Source organism: Rhinopithecus roxellana, chromosome 13 (genome assembly GCF_007565055.1).
Source record: "Rhinopithecus roxellana isolate Shanxi Qingling chromosome 13, ASM756505v1, whole genome shotgun sequence".
Lineage (NCBI taxonomy): Eukaryota > Metazoa > Chordata > Mammalia > Primates > Cercopithecidae > Rhinopithecus > Rhinopithecus roxellana.
Window position 1 is genome coordinate 120,247,790 of NC_044561.1, and position 23,504 is coordinate 120,271,293.

At 40.1% G+C, this 23,504-nt stretch overlaps 1 pseudogene; it reads right to left on the bottom strand.

The window, feature by feature from the left end:
* Nucleotides 1-3,287: 3,287 nt before the first annotated feature.
* The window catches only part of LOC104678893, a 31,871-nt pseudogene continuing 11,654 nt past the window's right edge, over nucleotides 3,288-23,504 (bottom strand).

Here is a 23,504-nt window from a genome sequence, read left to right on the forward strand (position 1 = left end):
CTGATTAGAAGTAGTGAGAAGGGATATTTTTGCCTTGCCTCCAATCACAGAAGAAAACATTCAGTCTTTCATCACAAAATGTGGTGAATGTTGTAGGTTTTCCATAGATACATGCCCTTTATTAGATTGAGGAGTTTCCTTCTATTCCTAGTTTGCTGAGAGTTTTTATCATGGATGAGTGTTGAATTAGATGATTTTTACATATATTGAGGTGATCATATGAATTTTCTCCTTGATTCTGGTAATGTGGCAAATTACATTGATTTTTCTAATGTGAAATTTACTTTATTTACATTCCCAAGTCAATCCCCATTTAGGCATGATATATTATCTTTTTCGTATATTACTTTATTTAATTTGAAAAATTTTATTAAGGATTTGCATCTTTATGAGGAATACTGTTCTGAAATTTTCTTTTCTTGTGATATCATTTTCTCCTTTGGGATCAGGTAATACTAGCCCCATAAAATGAGTTGGAAAGTATTTTCTCCTCCTCTGTTTTCTGAAAGACTTTGTGAATCATTTATATTCTTTCTTCCTTAATTGTTTCATAAAATTCACCTGTGAAACCATCTGGGCCTAGAGTTTTCTTTAAAGAAGTGCTTTTGACTATGAATCCAGCTTTCTTGTAGCTTAGAGCTATTTAGATTTTCTAGTTTTCTTGTGTCATTTTTGTTAACTTGCATTTTACAATAAGTTTGTCCATTTCATATAAGTTGTCACATGTATTAACATAAAGTTGATCAAATATCTCATTAATATCTGCTGGATAATTCCGATGTCCTTGCTTTCATTTCTAATATTGACAATTTGTGTTTTCCTTTAAGTTTCCTTGATGAGTCTTCCTAGAGGTTTGTCTCTTTAGAAACTTTTGATTTTGTCCATTTTCTCAATTATTTGTTTACTGCTTCATTTATTTCTGCTCTTATTTTTAAATTTTCTTGTATTTTCTTTGGTTTTATTGGCTCTTATTTTATTAGTTTCTTAAGTTAGATGTTTAAATGACTGATTTTATCCCTTTTATAATATAATTTCTAATACATTTCAAGCTGTAAATTTCTCTGTAAACATTTTTTAGTAAATCTCAGAAGTATGGTGTTTATTATCACTCATTTAAGACTATTTTCAAATATCTCTTGTTATTTATTATTTATCTCATGACTAATTTAAAAGTGTGTTTCTTAATTTTGGAGTATTTTGGTGTTTTATGGATGTATTTTATGTAAACCAATCCTTTGATATTTATTGAGACTTTTGTTTTATGGCCCAGGAAATAGCTCATTTTTGTGAATGTTCTATGTGCACTTGAAAAGATATGTAGTCTGCAGCTGTTGAGTGTATGTTCTATAAATGTCAGTTAGGTCAAGTTGATTGATGTTTTTATCATCTACTTCTTTATCGACTTTTTTGTCCAGTTTTTCTATTGATTACTGAATGACTGTGTTAAAATACCTGCCATGATTGTGGATTTGTTTATTTCTCCCTTTCATTCGGTCCATTTTTGTTCCATATATTTCACAGCTCTATTGTCGGGTGCCTACTCATTTGGGATTGTTATATCTTCTTCACTTGATCGTAGTCAATGGGCTAGGAAGTGATTGTTATATCTTCTTGATTAATTTACCCTTTTATTGTGAATTATCCACTCAAGACTAGAGCACTGTAGTTGTGCTCTTTGTCTTGAAGTATATTTTGCGTGATACTAATATTGCCAGACCAGCTTTCATTATTTTATGTTAGTATATGTCCTTTCCTACTTGTCTGTCTGTCTTTAAAATTAAAGTGTGTCTTGTGAACAAATCATATTGAATCTTGTATTTTGAATCCAGTATAACAATCTCTGCCTTTTAATTGGAGTGGTTAGTTTAGTTCATTTACTTTTAATGTAGTTATTGATACGACGGGCTTTAAATCTACTACCTTGGTATTTGTTTTCTATTCATCTCATTTGTTCTTTGTTCCTCCTTGTCTACATTCTTTTGGGTAAATCACTTATTTTTCAGCTTTCCCTTTTATTTATACTATTGTCTTTAATTATATTTCTTTGTGTTATTTTCAGTGACTTATCCACAACATACATTTTAAGGTATCTCAATCTACTTTCTAATAATATTAAACTATTTAACATTAGTATAATACATTTACATGATAATTCCTCTTATACATGTGTGTTACTTGTGTATATGCAACTCCACAATATCTTGCTATTTTTAAAATATTCAACGAATTTTTTTTTTTTTTTTTTTTTTTGAGACGGAGTCTTGCTCTGTCGCCCAGGCTGGAGTGCAGTGGCCGGATCTCAGCTCACTGCAAGCTCCGCCTCCCAGGTTCACGCCGTTCTCCTGCCTCAGCCTCCGGAGTAGCTGGGACTACAGGCGTCCGCCACCTTGCCCGGCTAGTTTTTTGTATTTTTTTAGTAGAGACGGGGTTTCACCGTGTTAGTCAGGATGGTCTCGATCTCCTGACCTCGTGATCCGCCCGTCTCGGCCTCCCAAAGTGCTGGGATTACAGGCTTGAGCCACCGTGCCCGGCCCTTCAACGAACTTTTAAAAAATTACATAAAGACACTTAAAAGGATATTTTACATTTACCTGAATATTTAAACTTTCTGGTGCTCCATCATGTATCATTTTCTCTCTGAAAAGATTTTCTTTTAGTGTTTCTTTTGGCTAGTTCAGATCTTTTGGAGACACATTATCTCAGCTTTTTTCTATCTGAAAATGTCCTTATTTGACCTTCCTTTTCAAAACCTGTTTATACTGGATGTAAAATTCTAGGTTGGTAGACTTTCTTTTTAACTTTAAGCACTTTTAAGATGCTCCACTTTTAACATTTCACTGACTTTTGTTCTCCAGTGGTACAGTATTAGGAATTATTTGTGTTATTGTTCTCCTGTATGCAATGTGTCCTTTTTTCTCTAGTTGCTTTGAAGATTTGCTCTTTATCTTTGGTTTTTAGCAATTTAACTCTGATATGCCTACATGTAGTCTTCTTTGTGTTTATTTTGCTGGGGGCTCACTAAGCTTCTTAAACCTTTGGGTTAATGTCTTTCATTAATTTGGAGATAAAAATTAGCTATTTTCTCTTCAAATATTTCTTCTGACACATTTACTCTCACCTCATCTTCTGCGGCCTCTAGGGTCTCTATGCTTTTCTCTCTTTGTGTTTCAGTTTAGATATTTTTTTCTTTACCTATCTCCGAGTTCACTTGTCTTTACCTAGGCTCTGCTTAGCTTTCAGTTAAGTATATCTGACAAATTCTTCATTGCTGATAATTGTAATTTTTTTTAAATTTCTGGCATTTTCATTTGGGCATGGGCATTGGCCATGTGAAGACTGGTAAATACTATGAAGTTCTTCTCTTCCTCAATGATGGTTCTGGTTTTCTCCTTCTTGTAGACATTCTGTATGGGCATTAGTGGTCTTGTCAGTTGGGCAACCTATTTGAATTCTTCACAGAACTGTCTCCTTTCTTGGGGCCCAAGGAGTTCCTGGCAAAAAGGATAAGCTTAGAGCAATACTCCTTCAGCCATTGCATGCTGGAGACCAGGGACTCAGAGGGCTTGTTCTACCTTCTTGGATCCGTAGAGATGCTGATGGTCCAGTCTACCTTCTTGTGGATACCAGCCACCCTTAACTCTTCCAAGCTGAAGGCCCTGCCAGCTCATACTTTGGTGTGATACCTTGTGGGGCACCTTACTATGGGCTGGATGGGTCCAGATGCAGCACATGCTTTTGCTTGCCTGGCTTTGAGTCTGCAGATATTCCAGGCCAGCTGGTTGAAGCAAGTAGCCATGTACTGCTGCCAATCCTTGTGGAAGTGAGTCTTCAGGATCATGCCATCCAGCTGGGCATGATGACTGCCTACAACCCTACTCCACAAGAGAACTGCTGAGCAGAAACGGCTCTTTTTGGTTCTTTTTAGAGTGTGTATGTCTTGACCATCTTTTCATGCATATTGCCCACCTTTTCTGCTGTATCCTTCAGCATTTTTGTGTGATAATGCTCACTTCTGAGACATTGCTGGGTCTATTTTCATTTAATGTGTTATGTTTTAACTTGTTTCCCTTGCTTTTTCATATATCATATAATTTTCTTCTATATATCAGACATTTTGTATAAAAGAACAGTAGAGAAAAAAGTAACCAATATTTATCTCTTGAAAAGGGCATGTTTTTTCTTCCATCCACTGCTGGAGTGGGAAGGGGGTCTTAATCTCTCTGATGTTAGTTGAACCATGTCTGGGCTTTATTGCAGTTTTAGCTTCTTTCAGTTCACCATTGGTTTTAAATATGTTGAGGATAGGTCAGGACTTTGGGCTCCGAGCCCTGTTGAGATTCTGGAGATCTTATTGTGATTTCAACAACATTCTACACTATGGGAGATTTCAGCCTTTTTTTTTAGACAGAGTCTTACTCTGACGCCCAGGAACGCAGTGGTACCATCTCGGCTCACTGCAACCTCCACCTCCCGGGTTCAAGCAGTTCTCCTGCCTCAACCTCCCTAGTAGCTGGGATTACAGGCACGCATCACTATGTCTGGCTAATTTTTGTAGTTTTAGTAGAGATGGGGTTTTTACCACATTGGCCGAGGTGGTCTCGAACTCCTGACCTCAAGTGATTCATCTACCTCGGCCTCCCAAAGTGCTAGGATAACAGGCGTGAGCCACCACATCTGGCCAAGATTTCGGTCTTCTTTGCAGCCCTGCTACAAGGTTTTCAGTTGCTGAGGAGTTCTCTTCCTGTTCCAGGACCTTTCCTGGGTTTCAGAGCCTCTAGAGCTTTCTCTCTGCCATGCTGCCCTCCCTTAGGACTTGGAGAGCTACTGCCTTATACACTCACCAAGGTCCAGAATGCCTTGGGAGCGTTCCTGTTAATGCTCCTATCCAATTCTTAGCTTTGGGTGGCTAAATTACCTAATTTTTAAATATAAAATAATTAATGTTTAATTAGTTTACACAGAAAAGGGAGGTTTTTAAATTTTTTTCTTTTTTATTGTTGATGTATATTTTACATACAACAAAAGTCACCCATTTTACATGTATATTTTAGTGAGCTTTGGCAATGATCTGTAGTCATGTAAGCACTACCATAATCAAAATGGAAAACCTTTTTATATCCCTAAAAAGTTTTGTCATATCCCGCCTTTGCAGTCAGTCCTTCCCGTAACTTCCAGACCCAGGCACCTCTGATCTCTTTGTCACTATGATTTTATTTTTCCTAGAATTTCATACTCATTGAATCATAGTATTTGTCTTTTATGTTTGTCTTCTTTCACTTAGAATATTGTTCTTGAGACATATCCATGCTGACGATGTATCTCTGTTATTCATTTTTATTGCTGAGTAGTATTCTATGGCATATTTATCACAAAATGTCCAAAGATTGATGGACATTTTGTGATATCCGTACCACGCAATACTACTCAGCAATAAAAATGAATAACATTTCCGTTGCTTCCGATTTGGGGCTCTTATGAACAAGGTTGCAAAGAACACTTGAGGAGGAGTCTTTGTGCAGATGTAGTCTTTCTTTCTCTTGGATAAATTCCTAGGAGTAGAATTATGGGTTGTATGGTAAGTATCTGTTTAACTTTACAAGAAACTGTCAAATTTTTCCATCTATAGTGGCTGGACCACTTTGTGTGAGTTCTGGAAGCTCTATATTCTTGCCAATACTCAATATTGTCAGTCTTTTTCATTTTAGCCATCCTAGTGTGAGTGTTAGCTCACTATGGTGTTAATTTGCATTTCTCTGAAGACTAAGACAGCATCATTTCACATCCTTAAAAAGAATCCTTATGTCTGTGTTTCCCATCCTTACGTTGTTGATTTGTAAGTTTGTTTTGTTTTGTTTGAGACAGGATCTTGCTTTGTCACCCAGGCTAAGAGCAATGGCATGAATTTGGCTCACTGTAGCCTCAACTTCCTCAGGCTCAAGCAATCTTCTCACCTCAGCCTCCTGAGTGGCTGAGACTTCAGGTGACTGCCACTAAGCCCAGCTAATTTTTGTATTTTCGGTAGAGACAGGGCTTCACCATGTTGCCCAGGTTGGTCTCAACCTTCCTGGGCTCAAGCAATCCTCCCACCTCCACCTCCCAAAGTGCTGGGATTACAGGTGTGGGCCACCATGCCCAGCCTCTGTAACAACTGTTTACATATTCTAAATACGTGTTGTCATATGTGTTTTGAAAATATTGCCTTTCAGGATACGGGTTACCTTTTCATTTTCTTTGTGATTCAAAGAGCAAAAGTTTTTAATTTTTATGAAGCCCATTTCATTTGCACTTTTAAATGAGCTAAGTCCTCTTTGCTTAACTCCAGATCACAAAGATTTTTACCTGTGATTTCTCCCAGAAATTTTATCGTTTCAGCTCTTACATTTAGATCTATGATTCACCTTGACTTACTTTTATGCATAATGTGTGTGGTTTTGCTTGGTCTTGCCTTTGTTTCCTCACATACATACCCAGATCTTCCAGCACCATTTGCTGAAGTTCCTATCCTTTCCCATTGTGTTTCCTTGATACCTGTGTCAAAAATCCATGCACTACAAGTGTGAGTCTATTGTGATACACTGAATAGAACTGGTGAGAGCAAAAAGCCTCACTTTGTTCCTAATACGTGGGGAAAGCTTTTAGGATATGACCATAAAGTGATAATTTTAGGCAAAGCTTATCTTTCTTTTTTAAATTTCACTTTAGGTTCTGGGATACATGTACAGAACGTGCAGGTTTGTTACATAGGTATATATGTGCCATGGTGGTTTGCTGCATCTATCAACCCATCATCTAGGTTTTAAGCCCCTCAAGTATTAGATGTCTGTCCTAATGCTCTCCTCCCTTTACCCCTCACCCCCCGACAGGCCGTGGCGTGTGATGTTACCCTCCCTGTGTCCCTGTGCTCTCATTGTTCAACTCCCACTTATGAGTGAGAAGATGAGGTGTTTGGTCTTCTGTTCCTATGTTAGTTTGCTGAGAATGATGGCTTCCAGCTCCATCCATGTCCCTGCAAAGGACATGAACTCATTCTGTCAAATTTCACTCCATTTATTTTGAAGCTCTGTGATTAGGCACTTACACATTTATGATTGTCATATCTTTCTATTGAACTCATCCTTTTATCATTTTGAAATGTTCCTCTTTTTAATACTTGAAATCTATTTTATCTCATGTTGGTATAGTCAGTCCTGCCTTCTTATGCTTATTGTTTGCATATTATATATGTTTTTTCCATCCTTTTATGCTCAACTTATTTGTGTCTTTATTTGTAAAGTGTATCTCTTATAGATAGGGCATCTTGGGTCTTGGTTTTTTATCTGAAAATCTCTGCCTTTTAATTAGAGCATTTGCTTCATGATCATTTAATGTAATTAATTATATGATTTGGTTTCAGCCTGCTATATTATTGTTGTTTTCAATTAATCTCCTCTCTCTTTTTTGTTATTCTATTCCCTTCTCTTGCCTTTATAAAAGTATCAATTAATATATTAGTTTGTTAGGGCTGCCATAACAAACTATCATGGACTGGGGTGGCTTAAACAATGAAAGTTTACTTTCTTGTAATTCTGGAGGCTAGAAGTACAAGATCAAGGTGTCAGCAGGGCTGTTTTTTCCTGGGGCATCTCTCTTTGGATGGTCATCTTCTCCCTGTGTCTTTGCATTGTCTTTCTTCTGTACCTATCTGTGTCCAAATTTCTTTTTCTTATAAGGACGTCAGTCATATTGTGAGGTACTGGAGTTTAGGACTTCAACAAATGAATTTTGAAGGAGGGGGCAGGATAATCCAGCCCATAACTATTGGTTTTATAATTGCATTTTAATTTTTCTATTAACTTTCAGCTATACTTCTTTGCATTTTTTGCAGTGGTTGCTTCAGGAATTACAATATATATTCCTAGCTTTTCATAGTCCACTTCCAATTAGTCTTGTACTACTTCATGTAAAATGCAGAAATATTATCACTGCACAGGTCCACACTCTCCCATATTTTATGTTATAATTGTTATATGTTTTCAGTCAATATAAATTATAAACCAAAGAGTTACAATTTTTGTTTAAAAAGTCATATGTATTTTTTTTTTTAAAAAAGGGAAAAAGCAAAACCATAGTCTTTCTTATTTATCCAGTTGTTTAACATTTGCAGTGATTTTCATTCTTTTCTGAGGCATTAAGTTTTCATTTAGTGTCACTTCTCTTTAGCTTCCTTTAGTATTTCTTATAGTACTGGTCTGCTAAAAACAAATTCTCTTCATTCTCTTTTATCTGATAATATCCTTCATCCTTGAAGAATATTTTCATTGGATATAGAATTCTAGGTTGACAGGTCTTTTTTTCTTTCAACATTTTAAAGATGTTGTTCCGCTTTCTTCCGTCCTCTGTAGTTTCTCATGAGGTATCAGCCATTAATCAAATTATTGTTCCCTTATATGTAATTATGTTGTTTTTTTCTTCTTGTTTGCATGATGTTTTCTTGAGTCCAACTTCAGCATGACCTTTGCCATCTTTATTCTTCTTGGTGTTCATGGAGCATCCTGCATCTGCGAATTTGTGTATTTCATAAAATTTGAGACATGTTCAGCTATTATTTCCTCAACTTTTTTTTCTGCCTCATTTTTGCTCTCCCCTTGTTCTGCCCCTGTCTCCCACAAGATCAACTTCAAAGTGTCTTTTTTTTTTTTTTTTTTTTTTTTTTTTTTTTGAGACGGAGTCTCGCTCTGCCGCCCAGGCTGGAGTGCAGTGGCCAGATCTCAGCTCACTGCAAGCTCCGCCTCCCGGGTTCACGCCATTCTCCTGCCTCAGCCTCCGGAGTAGCTGGGACTACAGGCGCCCGCCACCTCGCCCGGCTAGTTTTTTGTATTTTTTTAGTAGGGACGGGGTTTCACCGTATTAGCCAGGATGGTCTCGATCTCCTGACCTCGTGATCCGCCCGTCTCGGCCTCCCAAAGTGCTGGGATTACAGGCTTGAGCCACCGCGCCCGGCCCAAAGTGTCTTTTGAATTACTTACAAGGGGAGGGTTAGGGAAGGCTTATCAATACCCAGATTCTTGGGCTCTACCTCAGATCTATTGACTCAGTGTCTGGAACTGAGACTGAGGACTCTGTGCTGTAGTAAGTTCCCCAGGTGACTTTTATGCACTACAAAATTTGAGAGCTCCTGCACAGGACTTTATGGGCTTCAAGAGCAGGACCACATCTTACTGATCTGTTGGATGCTCCTAAATTGCTCTGTAGTACTTCACTCCATGCCTTACACATGGAAGGTACTCAATATGCATGTTGACATGCATGTGATATTCACACTAATGCATAGGATTGTTTATCCTCCCTACTTCAAAAGGCATCTCTTATGCTAATCTTTACCTCATCAGCAGGTCTTAAAGTTTAGGTGGTTGTAGTTCACATTCAAGTTAATTAGGACTCCTCTGGTTTCTTATTATAGGAATACAACTCAATGACTTAAACAAAACAAAGAAAATGTGTTGACCCATGCAACTGAAAGTCCAATGATTGTACCAGCCTGGGTCACAGCTGAATCCAGGGCACCAACACAACTTCACTAGTACCATCTCTCGCCATCTCTAAGCTCTACTTTCCTTTAGGTTGGCTTTATTGTCAGGCAGGCATTTTCCCACTTTGAGATAAACACTGTTGTCAACAGTTCTGAGCTCATACGGTTCTCACAAGTGTGTTCTCAAAGTAAATAAAGCAACACATCCTGGGCAGCTCTACCCAAAGCCCCAGAAAGGACTCCTATTGGCCTGGCTTTGGTCATGTGTCTATTCTTCAACCAATCACTATAACCAGGGAGATAACTTGCTCTGATTAGACATCCGGAGTCGTGTGGTCAGCCCTGAGGTAGGAGAGGCAGGGCCATGAAATCCACAGCCTCTATGGATAAGGAAGGAAGGATTGCCAAGCACACAAAGCAACAGATGACTTCTACCACAATCTTCAACATAATGGATGTGAACTCCTGTTCGTGCCTTTCAACAGAGAAACTTTAGAACCATGTTTGTGAAATGGACCCTTTTTTTTCCTTCAGGGAGGTTAGAGCAAATTCCATAAAGCCAGTCGTTCCCAATCTTGGCTGTAAATCAAAATCCCCTTGGCTTGCTTCCTAAAAATACAGATGCCTGGACCCGTCCTCAGTCCTAAAGAGGCAGAATCTGAGAGATTGTGACTAGGGAGGGTATACAAAATTTTAGGTGTAGAATGGTAATAATTTTGCCCAGTCAGCATATATGCCCCCTTTCCATTTCCCACTTTTCCTTCTGAAACTCGTTTCACCAGGTTTCAATTCATGTGGTTGGGGGATAATCCTATCCCCCTACCAAGAATGAGCGCATAACCCAGACCTGATTGATCAGAGAATTTGATCCCTCTGTCCATAGCGACTGGTTCAGGGATGGGCATTCAGTGCAACCTGAGCCACTGAGACCGAGGCCCAGCATTTTATTGGAAATTTTGGGAAAGAGAAGTCCTCTTTTTTGTTGGAAGCACTAGCCATGAGGGTAATACGAGCCTACAGCAGCCCAGGGGCCACCACATGGCAAAGGGCCCCCCAAGAGTAAAGCTCAGTAGGCAAAGTAGAGCACAAGGAAAGAGATGATTCTAGAGATTCTTGAGGAAGAAGCCCAAGAATGGGCCAACAGACAGAAGACCCAGAAAGTAGACAGGACCACAGAGAAAGCAAGCCAGAGGCCTGAAAACATCCTCCCACAGCCTGGCCCTCCTCTGGCCTTGCAGTTAGTTAGGAGACCCTCTAACCGCCCTTGAGAGAAAAGTCAGTTTGAGTTGTGTTTTTCTGTTCCTTACAAAGGAGGTGAGGCTTCCTAAGTCTTTCATGTGGTTGAACATGTTCCAAAGTTTATTCATTCATTCAACAACATTTAATTGAGTGTCTACTATGTGCTCAGCACTATCCTACACACTGAGGATACAGCAATAAACAAAACACACAAACTCCCTGTCCTCATGGAAATTATAGCTAAGAGGGTTGACAGGTAATCCATAACACCTATTTGCATGCATACATAATACATCAGGAGTTAAAAATAATATGTCAGGTGGAGAGAATTAAAGCAAGGAAGGAGGATAGAGAGTGGAATGCCTGGGTTGTGGGTGGGATAAAAACAGTCATCAGGGAAGGATTCACTGAGAAGGTGACATTGAGCTGAGACCCAAGGAAGTGAAAAAGTGAGCAAAACAGATAGGGGTGCATGGAGGAGGTTCCAGGCTGAGGAGACAGCCAGTGCAAAGGTTCAGATGTGAGGACATTTTCAAGGAAGGGTCAGGAAGCCATTGTGGCCCAGGGAAAGTGAGTGAGGGGGAGAGTGGGATATGAACAAAGTCAGAGGCATCACGGGGTCCAGATTGTGGGGAGCCTTGGGGAAATTTGTCAGGACGTTGGCCTTCCCCTCAAGGGAAATGAGAGCCATGGCCAGATTCTGAGTAGAAGAGGGACATGGAATTGGACCTTGGACAAGTCACTTCAGCTCTGTGAGCCTCATTTACCTCATCTATGAAATAGGGGTGAATCCCAGTAGGCAAACACCACAGTAATAATTGCTGCAGGCAAGATCCACCCATGGATGCTAAGATTAGTGGGTGAAAGTTTGTGGAAAAGCAGGATATTCATGAAGTCTTAGAGTATCACCTCCAAGATACTATTAATTACAAAAGACAACCAAGTAACTTTACATGAGAGACACACAGTAGATGCCAACTTAACCAAGTGATCAAGGTTAACACTACCAGTAATAAGAAATATTGGCATCACGTAGCCCTTGATGTGATTTCCTGAGGATACAATATCACTTCTTGCCAAAAATGCTCAACCAGAATCTAATCATGAGAAAACATCAGGCTAGCCCAAATTGCAAGACATTCTACAAGATAACTGACTGCTACTTATCACAAGAGTCAAGGTCATTAAAAACCAAGAAGGCAGAGAAGTTGTCACAGACTAGGGGACACTAAGGCACAAAACATCTCAACACAAAGTGAAATCCTGGATTGGATTATGGTGCAGAAAAAGGACATGAGTGGAAAAGCTGATGAAATGTGAATAATGTCTGTAGTTTAGTTAATAGTATTGCACCAATGTTAATTTTCTTGGATTATATATGTTTGTGCCATGGTTATATAAGTTGTTAAGATTGGGGAAGCTGAGTGAAGGGTAAATAAGAAAGCTCTGTTCTATTCCTGCAACTTTTCTGAAAGTCTGAAATTATTCCAAAATACAAAATTAAAAATTGGGCTGAATACCAGTTCTTACTGTGCAAGGATGGTGTGCGGATTAAGCATCCTTCAAGCCCGCAGTGCAGTGCTGAATAAGCACTCTGCAAACAATAGCAAGCATTGCTGTGAGCTTCATAGCAAGCATTGCTGCAAGCTCCTTTACATCTGTTATCAAACACTTACTCATGGAGCATCCACACACTCACCGCTGCCCGGTGGCTTTCTCTGTCTCTTGCCCTCGTCAGTGAGCTCTCTATTTGGGACTGAATAAACAGGATTCTGCAAATCAGTCCTGAAAACAAGAGTTTAAACAACAGTAAACTGTACTACTCTGATTACAAAACAGAAACCAGAGTGCTCTTGAGTGCTGAATGGAACAGACTCACAACCCCACCCCTCTACCCCCGGAAGCAGATGGCAGAATTTATTTGAAAAGGTCTTCGAGGAAAATGAAGAAGGCATCTATTCTTGGATTGACCAGCCAAAGCGTCGATGTCAAAGGCGCCATTTTTGGTTTTATCCAGGATCTCATTCTCCCCTAAATCAATGGTCTGCAAACTTCTGATCAGGCACACATATGAGAAAAATATTTTGAGACAATTCCTCTAATGTTTATGCATTTACTTGCTAATTATATACATTTACCATGATATTAACCTGTCATATAGGTGGTAAAGCATATAAAAGGACAGCTGTAAAGAGGAAGTGATAGAGAAGAAATAAGTGATACTTTGAAAAAATGTACTCAGTGATGTAAAAAATGTCCTTACTCTCACTTAAGGATTATTGCTGTTTGGATACCGAATATCTTTATTATTTTAAAATTCTTGGTTTATTTTATATGGTTTGAAGTTGTGCAGTATGGTTTATATCAATACTTGATTTTTATGATTGTCATAAATGAAAAACTAACCTCATAGAGATACATCTTCCAACTGGATGAACGGTATCACTTGCTATACCTATTTTTAAAAATGCTTTTCATCCTCCAATTCCATATACCAATTTTGCAAAGGTTTTTGTTGAAATTTGTCTAGTTACTTTTATCTTCCCTGAGGTTAAGCTGTTGTTGAAAACTAAATAAAAAGTGTTGAATTTTTGCACTTTTAGCATGAGTTTAAAATTCACTGAAATGCTGGGTTGAGATAATTTTAAGTTATATTAGAATATTTGGTTTCCAGGACTTTAAAGTGTTTGCATATTGAAGCATTTATATAGGGAACTTACATATTTTTGAATAATGTAAATATGTCAACAATAATTCCTTAACAAGAACATTTCCAAACATCTGTTTTTAAAATGTTTTCTCTAGGCTGGGAGCTGTGGCTCATGCCTGCAGTCCCAGCTCTTTGGGAGGTCGAGGTAGGCAGATCGCCTGAGATTAGAAGTTCGAGATCAGCCTGGCCAACATGGTGAAACCCTGTCTCTACTAAAAATACAAAAATTAGCTGGGTGTGGCGGTGCACACCTGTAATCCCATCTACTTGGGAGGCTGAGGCAGGAGAATCACTTGAACCCGGAAGGTGGAGGTTACAGTGAGCTGAGATCACGCCATTGCATTCCAGCCTGGGTGACAAGAGCAAAACTCTGTCTCAAAAAAAACAAAAACAACAACAAAGAAAGAAAGAAAGAAAGAAAGAAAGAAAGAAAGAAAGAAAGAAAGAAAGAAAGAAAGAAAGAAAGAAAGAAAGAAAGGAAGGTAGGTAGGTTATCTCTATAGCCCAAGTTTCTTTTAAAAAGCAATCATGTTCTCTCGTTTTTAAAAGTGTCACCTTTACTTTGAAGGCCCTGAGTAAGTGTGTGGCTGACGAACCATTTGCACTTAGAGGAACATTAATGGCGCCTTCTTCCTGACCTGTGCATTATTCTTGCCACTTCCTCCCAAGGAATCTCTTTGGCCACTTGTCCATTTCCATTTGGAAAGGGTTGGTTCTGTTCAATGTAGCATGGCCACAAAGTTGTCATCTGGTCCTCCCTGGCTGTGCCCTCTCCATGGGGTCGGAGTCAACAAGGCTAAGGGATTGTGCATATCCACAGCCCACATCCAATCTCCCAGACCATGCACCCTAAGATCCTGGAATTTTCTCCCAGAGCTGTGTGAGCCTCTTCCCCAGGGCTATTCTCTGTCCTCCCAAGAACAGATTACAACCCCCACGTACACACCCTGCAATCCAAGGAGAGGCCAAAGGGTGGTGAGAAGGCTTGAACATAAGCTGGCAAGTACAAACACTTTTGCACAAGACCTTCATGGTGCAGGATGGAGCTGGAGGTGGAATAAAAAAGGGAAGTGGGCTATGGGCCAAATTCTAAAGAATTCTGAGTCTGAGCCTGGCTCACCAGGTCACTACGAAGCCATGTTTGCAAAAGGAGAAGGCTAGCACATGTTTTATTGAATATTTTGATATTTAGTTATACGGTAAGTGGACCTTTTGTACTCCTGCCCTGGGTCCTGCAAATTGATTGGGACAGGCTTGTCACCTGCTGTTGTCTTTCAATTGCCTCCTCTCTGTGGACAGCCACCTCTGAAGGTCATTTGATGAACCTCTTCTTATCTCATGCAAGTGTCCAGCAAGCTCTCATTTGAACTCTTCTTGCAAGTTCCCTAGGCAGTTCCTACCTTGCAATAAGATGGTGCACCAGGATTTATACTCTCCCAGGGAGAGACCATGGTGCTGACTGATCCAGCGAATGCTCAGTTGGGTGTGAATCTGAAAGTTCAGAGCTACCAATAGGAGATGATTTGCTCTGGGGAACTGGGAAAGGGAAAAATTCTCAGCTCCTTCCAAAATCTAAACACCCATTTCAAGGGCTGCTCTGCTGACTTCTGCCTGCCAATGTGAAAGGTATTCCAAAAATGTGGAGGGGAAATGAAAAGCTGTCCTTAGAATGGAGAAGGTAGACCTGTCATTTCTAAGAAGCATCGGTTAACTGATGTAACTTCAGCACATCACAGAAGTCAATGAATGAGGTCAAATGTTTTGTTTCCAACTTCTCACCATTGGAAAACTCCAGCAACTCCTTCCGGATGTCTCAAACACCTTGAAAGCCCCAAGACTTATGACACACAATCAGAGGGGGCACCACTGCCAACTGGAATAGTAAATATTAGTAAAGTTTAATGTCTTTTGTATTATTTTAGATTAAAATCATACTCAGAAATAAAAGTGCTTATGCTGTCTTCTTCACTGTCAAAGGATAATCTGACTTACTCTACCTTGGCAATATGCCCCTAAATTATGAATTCCAGTTAGGGGTAGCTAAAAAGACTCGGAAAAGACTTTCTGCTAAAACAGATGCCAGGCAATCAAGCTTTCTCCAGGAAAAGAGTAAAAGTTAATAGTACATGTTGGTCACATAGTTGAAAAGAAATATAGAGAATTTCAACTTCTGATAATAAATGTGGAGAAATAGAGGTAGGGTCACAGAAGAAAGAGGAATTGCTTAGAAGTCAGGAGACTGAGGGCCAGCTTCCGTTCATTCCCTTCCTAATTGTGTGATTGCCTCAGTTTCCCCATTTGTAAAATCAGAGGGTTAGACTTGATTCTCTCCAAGTTGAAAACTCAGATATGCATCAAATTTAGGGCTGCACACTCAAATTCTTATCAGGGATAGGGAGTAAAGATAAATGAGTGACAGGGGTCAGGTGTGAGACAATAAGGAGAGGTGGAGACTGGGGTGAACTAGAGATATGGCCCCTACTCAGCTGCAGCCAGCTGATGCCATTTAGGCAGAAATATAAGCCTAGTGTCGTAGTGTTGACAGTTTCTTCCACATTTTTTAGAAGTCAGGAATCCAGATGTTATATAAGATTTCCATATTATTAATGATGGCACTTATTTTTTAAAAATCATTTTTGAAACACTATGCTAGACAAACAAAATCTCCCACGAAACCAGTTCATGACCCATTGCTTCAGAAGACTTCAACGCATTCACTACATTTCAACTTCATTGGCAACAATTGCTGGAAAGTTCTTCATTTTGCCCTGCCCTCACACCTTTACGTTTATTTCTGCCAAAGATGTTTATTTGCCTGGGAAGTGGTTCCCTAACAGAAACATTTGTTTTAACTGTTGTGGCAAATCATCCATTTGCTGGGAGAGGTGGAAAAGAAGAGCTAAGCCTTTTTTTTCCCCCACAAACATTTCTTTAGGCCAGCTTATGAAAGCCTTTGCAGATTGGTTTGTTTCTCTCTGTAACAGGGCCCAGTATTGTCTTGGGATGGGAAGATGCCCATCTTTGTGGATGGGGTACAAATTTCCATCCCAGCACTGCAAATCCAGCATCTGATGAGGAGCCCTGGGTAATCACAGTGGAAGTTCCACTCAACCCTAACACTCAGCAGCCATGTGAAGACCCATAACTTCTCTTCCTCTTTCTCTCACCCATCTCCGTTAGCTGGGCCTGCGTCTTGGTTGACATTGCCATATTTATGAAAGAATATCAGGTTAATTCCTTTCCTCTTTGCTTCACATGATTTCATGCAAATAATCGCTGCCTACATGCACATTTCAAAAGGGACCCTTTTTAAAATCTGATCCTTCAAACTTAACTTTGCCCTCCAAGCATTCCAGACTCACCCAGGGCCTCGATTTTTAATATATTTGCACAGAAAATTATGGAAAAAATGGAATCTAAACAATGGACTTGATTTTTAAAAATAATCAGGCAGGAATTAATGTTTCAAAATAATTGTCTAGAGGTGATTCAATTTCACATGCTCTTTAAATATGTATTTTTCAGTGCACTATGGCTTGAAGGGACGATTTAAAATTAGTGTATATAGCAGCCTGTGAATCATAAAAACTCTTACAGCTAAGTTTTTCATTTCTTTTCTGCAAAACTTCATTTCAAAAGTGAAATTCTACCTTCCTGGTAAATCTTCTTTCCTCCCCTGCCAAAATAATTTTATCAATACAAAAATAAAGGATTGGCTTTTAATAAGTGCAACTTAGAGATTTTGTGGCAAGCAGCATTCAAAGATGCTGGTGTTGGCCAGGCGTGTAGCTCATACCTGTAATCCCGACACTTTGGGAGGCTGAGGTAGGAGGATCGCTTGAGCCCAAGAATTCAAGATCAGCCTGGGCAACATAGTGAGATCCCATCTCTACAAAAAACTTTTAAAATTAGCTGGATGTGCTGGTGTGCCCCTGTAGTCCCAGCTACTCAGGAGGGTGAGGTGGAAGACAGGAGGCTGAGGTGGGAGGATCTCTTGAGCCCAGGAGGCAGAGACTGCAGTGAGCCACAATCACACCACTGCCCTCCAGACTGGGTGACAAAGCAACACCTTGTCTCAAAACAACAAAAACAAAAACAAAAGATGTTAATATTAATGCCCTGGATAATTTCTTCTTCTCAAGTGTAGGTGACACGTCTGCCTTGCTTCTGGCCAATAGAATTTGGCAACGACAATAGAATGTCACACCCATGAGTGTGTGTATATATACAATATAAAACACTATATATGTGATTTTTAAAATATTTTAGGGACAAGGTCTCACTATGTTGCCCAGGTTGGACTCCAACTCCTGGGCTCAAGCAGTCCTCCCACCTCAGCCTCTTGGGACTACAGTTGCCAGGCTTTTTAATATATAACCTTACGTGTGTGTGTGTGTATATATATATATATGTGTATATATATATATATATATATATATGAAATAATCTTGCACTAGAGTAAGAGAGAGATTCTGGCCTTGAAAAAGCAAACAGCCATGTTGTGAGTTGCTTACAGGGAGGACCACGTGGCATTGGCAGGTGGCATCCAGGATCTGACGGTAGCCTCCAGCTGACAGCCATGAAGAAGTGGGGCCCTCAGTCATATAACCACCTTTTGTACCTGCAGATTGGTAAACAGGAAAAGGTGAAACGAGGAAACAAAGTGCACCAGCAAAACCTAAATGAACTTCGAAATGGTTTCTTTCCTAGAGAATGCAGCCTGGCCATACCCCGATTGCATTCTGGTGAGACCCTGAGCAGAAGGACCCAGTTAAGCCATGCCTGTGCTCCTGACCCATGACAACTGTGAGATACTAAATGTGTGTTGTTTTAAGCTACTTAGTTTGTCGTGATTTGCTACACCACAACAGAAAACTAACACAAAATTTATTTGAAAGGACTATTGCAAAATTTACCAAATTATAGAATTTTAACAGAGAGAGACTTTTTAGCTCAACCCTTTTGTTTTACATGTGAACAACTGAGAATCAGAAATGGAAAGAGTCACAGAGCAAGTTAGTGACAAAGCCAGGAACAAGTTTCTTTTGGCCCTGTCTCTAATGTCAAGCTTCTTCCCCATAAGGAACCACTGGTATTGACTTTTTCTCTTTTTCTCTCTCTTTCTCCATATATATAGATCACTCTCTGTCTCCTTTTCATATGAATACATTTATAAATATATACATTTAAAATATAATATGTGTAAATATATACATATATTATTATTGGTTGAATCTTCCCATTAAAAAAAGGTTGAACAATTTACATATCTCACAATACTTGGCTAGCAAATCCATTTCCTCACAGTTTCACACAAATTTGGTTACTATTCACCTTTTCCTGTTTACCAATCTGCAGGTACAAAAGGATATTTTGGTGTGTTTCATTTTAGCCATTCCTAATTTTTAATCAGGTTGAACATTTTGCTTAATGTTTATCGGCCAATTCTATTTCATGGTTTATTAACTGCATGTTCATACTCTTTGTTCACTGTTATACTGGCTTGTTTTCCCTATTGATTTGTAAGAATTCTTGATAAATGTGTCCTGAGTTATTAGTAGTTTATGTGGAGGTAGGTATGGTGGCTTACACCTGTAGTCTCAGCACTTTGGGAGGCTGAGGTGGGAGAATCGTTTGAGGCCAGGAGTGGGAGGCTGCAGTGAGCTATGATCCTGCCCCTGCACTCTAGCCTGGACAATAGATTGACACCCCATATGTTAAAAAAAAAAAAAAAAAAAAAAAAAAAAAAAAAAAAAAACTAATAAAGAAACAGTTTAGCTGTTTAAATTTAGCAACTGTTTCTTCTAAGTTGTTCCTTGTCTTTTTTTTTTTTTTTTTTTTTAGAGGTAGGATTCACTTGGATATGCAGGCTAGGGTGCAGTGGTGCAATCACAACCATAGCTCACTGCATCCTTGATTTCCTGGGCTCGAGCCATCCTCTTACCTCAGCCTCCCAAGTAGCTGAGACTACTGGTGCAGCACCACACCCGGCTAATTTTTGTATTTTTGGTAGAGACAGGGCTTCATCATGTTGCCCAGGCTGGTCTCGAACTCCTGGACTAGAGCAATGCACCCACCTCCGCCTCCCAAAGTGCTGGGATTACAGCATGAGCCACTGCACCTGGTCTCCCTTGTCTTTTAATTTGCTTTCTGAGATTTTTTTTTTGCTATGCAAAGAGTTTTAAGCCTTTTGTAGTCACACTTATCAATCTCTTTCATTATGGATTTGGATTTTTTGGTTGCCTGTTTCATTTCAGTTGTTGCTGCTTGATCTTGCTCAGAGGAGGCCTCCCCACCCTCGTGTTACAGAAATAGTTCCATGCTTTCTCCTAGTGCCTTTAGTTCTTCTTTCCTTTTTAAAATGTGTACTTTTTATTTCACATGGAGTTTGTTTTCATGACTGAGGTGGGGAAGAATTAACCTTTCCCAGGATAGCCAATTGTTCCAACAGCATTGAATAATCCACGCCTTCCCCAACTAAGCAAAACAGATGTGCACAAATACGTGCATACTCCTAAACTCATATTCTAGTACATTGCTTTATTTGTCTGTCTTTTTTTTTCTCAAGATGGAGTCTCGCTCTGTCACCCAGGCCGGAGTGCAGTGGCACAATCTTGGCTCACTGCAACCTCTGCCTTCTGGGTTCAAGCGATTCTCCTGCCCCAGCCTCCCGAGTAACTGGGACTACAGGTGTGTGCCACCATTCCCGGCTAATTTTTGTATCTTTAGTAGAGATGGGGTTTCGCCATGTTGGCCAGGCTGGTCTCCAACTCCTAACCTCAGGTGACCCACCCGCCTCAGCCTTCCAAAGTGCTGCAATTACAGGTGCGAGCCACTGTGCCTGGCCTATTTATCTCTTTATGCCAACACTTTTCCATTTTAATTATCATAGCTCCCCTATCTGTCTTGATATCTGATCAGGTAATTCGTTATTCATTTTTAAAATGTCCTTGGCAGATATTTCCTGTTTCTGATGAATTATAGAATCAGCTTGTCACCCTTGAAAAATCATGTGGGGTTCTTCCTCTGCCATTTTTTCCCTTTTCCTCTTTGCCTTCTTCTTTTCTCTTCCATTCCTGATCAATTCAAAGCAAAAGCCTTTCAAAAAATGATAGGTACCCATGGTGGGGCAGTGTCCAACACAGAAAACCTGACCCCCCAGGCGGGAGGTGGCTTCCCCACAGGAGAAGCAGGAATGGAGCCTGGCAGGGGAGCCAGAGTCCTAGGGAGTGAGGAGGGTGACTTTGCGGGGATGCTACCCTGCACAGGGTGGGTGCCCATTGCCTGAGAGTGAGGAGGTGGGTATGCCTGCTGGAGGGTGGCAGCTCCTGGACAAGGTGCCAGAACCCCCGCAGGGTGAGGTCAGCTTCTGAATGGAGGATGGATTGGATTGCAAACAGGGGGAATGAGCAAATCAGTAAATATCTCAAGGATCCAGCTTTCTCACTTTTGGAAAAAGCAGTACTAATTATGTAAAGGGAGAAAACAGAGTGGACCCCGAAACGTTGGATTGGTATTAACTATCGGTCTGAGCCAGGGCTGATATCATGGATGTGTGATCGGTGCATTTGCATGAGGCCCCGTGCCGGGTTATACACTTGGGTGTTTATGCTGCACCCTCACTGTCTTGAAATTCTTAATAACTTAATCTTTGAATTTGTACTTCGTAAGTCAAGTGTAATGGGACAATGGAGCATGCACACTGACTTGGAGCCTCAGCTCAGCAGCGGTCCCATGTCCCACCATTTCCCTGCCTCCCCAGGATCAGGGTCTCAGCCACCTTTTTCAATTCCCATGGTTCCTCAGACCCCTCCCAGCCTCCTTGTTCCCCCCACCCCCCACCCAGCAACCACTGCCATCTTCTGCCTTCAGTGCCTACAGCAAGCACGTCTATACCATCCCCACCCACAATCCAGATACTTAGCCATGTCCTGGCTCAGAGGTTGCAACATCCCTGAGGTTGCCCACCTGCTGTGGGTTAGAGGAGTGGGTCTAGGGGAAGAGTGGATGCCTTGCTTAATTTTCTTGCCCCAGCAGGGGCACAGCATGTCAGTCTGGGGACTGGGAGCAGAGACTGCAGCTGGTAGGCTGCACTTGCTCTGAGTCCCAGTGTAGGGTCCCTGGGCACCTGTGAGTGTCTGCCTTTACCCCAGGAGTATCCTCATGCAAGATGCGAAGTAGCAAATAAAAGCCACTGTGACAAATCCAGAGAGACCGTGGAAGAAGGGAAGAGCTTGTATTTTAGTACCTTTATCGGCTCTTCGTTCCTGCTTTTTGAACAGGATCCCCCATATTTTCATTTTGCACTGGACCCTGAAAATTATGTGCCAGTCCTGGTATAAACTCATGATTTTCACTATATTTAAATTGATTCAGAAATAAATATTGATGTAAGTGTATGCATGTGTACATGTGTCTGTACATCTGCATGCATCTAGCTCTGTCCATGGAGAGATCCTGAGAGCAGCTGCACAGTAGGAACAACAAACACACTTAGCACCCAGACCTTGGCTTCTAAAAATTATTTTATTTATTTATTTATTTATTTATTTATTTAGACAAGGTTTCACTCTATCACTTAGGCTGGAGTGCAGTGGTGCAAACACGGCTCACTGCAGCCCCAATCTCCTGGACTCAAGCAATCCTCCTGCCTCAGCTTCCCATGTAGCTGGGATTACAGGTGTGCACCATCACACCCAGCTAATTAGTTTATTTTTTGTAAAGATGGAGTCTTGTTTTGTTGCCTAGGCTGGTCTCGAACTCCTGGGCTCAAGTGATCTTCTCACCTTGGCCTCCCAAAGTGCTGGGATTACAGGCATGAGCCGCCACACCTGGCCAGTTTCTAAAAATTATTTTCTGCTAAAAAGAACTGGAGATTTTTGGAGAAATGGCTAATTCTAGATCTGGCGCAAGATGAGTAGAAGATAAACTTGAGTACCTGTTCAGCCAAAAAAGAAGGAAGTACTCAAAGAATGATGGGGACATGTCAAGAGGACACGGAAGCCAGCAGGAAGAGGCTCCCACTGGCCACACAAAACACTTCTTAATTACAAACGAAGAAAGAGGAACCTGATAGTGGAGAAGCCTGGCAGACACCACCTTAACTAGGATCAGAGTTAATGTCACCATTAAGGGAACAAATCGAAAACGTGCTATGAAGAACACACCATTACTTCAATGGTCTTCTTGCCAAAGACGTATAACTTGAATCTAGTCGTGAGAGAATGTCAGATTAATCTAAATGAGGCGCATTCTGCAAAATAACTGGTATATCAACAATATATCATATGATATATAATACTGTATAGTATACACATATATACTATACTAATATAATATTATACTATGAAATAATGTAATAGCATAGTATTTAATAGTATAATAGTATAGTATTATATAGTATAATATAGTATATTATATAATACTATACTAGTGTATAACAGTATAGCAGTATATTATATAATATAGTATTATATGCACTATATATTGAATATATAATTGTTTTCTTTTGAATATATGTTTTATATGCATATATGTTTTCTTTTCTAAAATATAAATTTTTCCAGATCTTTTTAATGTACAAGTTATTTCAAATAATCCTCTGAAATTTTTTTCTTTTTTTAGAGATAAGGTCTGGCTCTGTTGCCCAGATTGTAGTATAGTAGCTCAAGTGATCATCCCTCCTCGGCCTCCCAAGTAGCTGGTACTACACACAGGCAACACGATACTTGGCTAATTGTTTTTATCAGTTTTTGGAGAGGCAGGGTCTTGCTATGTTCCCCAGGCTGGTCTCAAACTCCTGGGCTCAAGTGATCCTCCCAACTTGGTCTCCCAAAGTGTTGGGATTACAGGGATGAACCACTGCCCCCAACCTAGTCTTCTGAATATGGGATCGAGTTTCAACATGAGTTTTGGAGGGGACAAACATTCAAACCAGAGCGATATAAAAGCCACTTTTTAAAGATGTACTTCTGTCACAGTGGCCAAACTGACACCTTCGTTAATTCAGTCACCGAATGCTGAAAGAGAATTCTAGGTAAAGGAAGA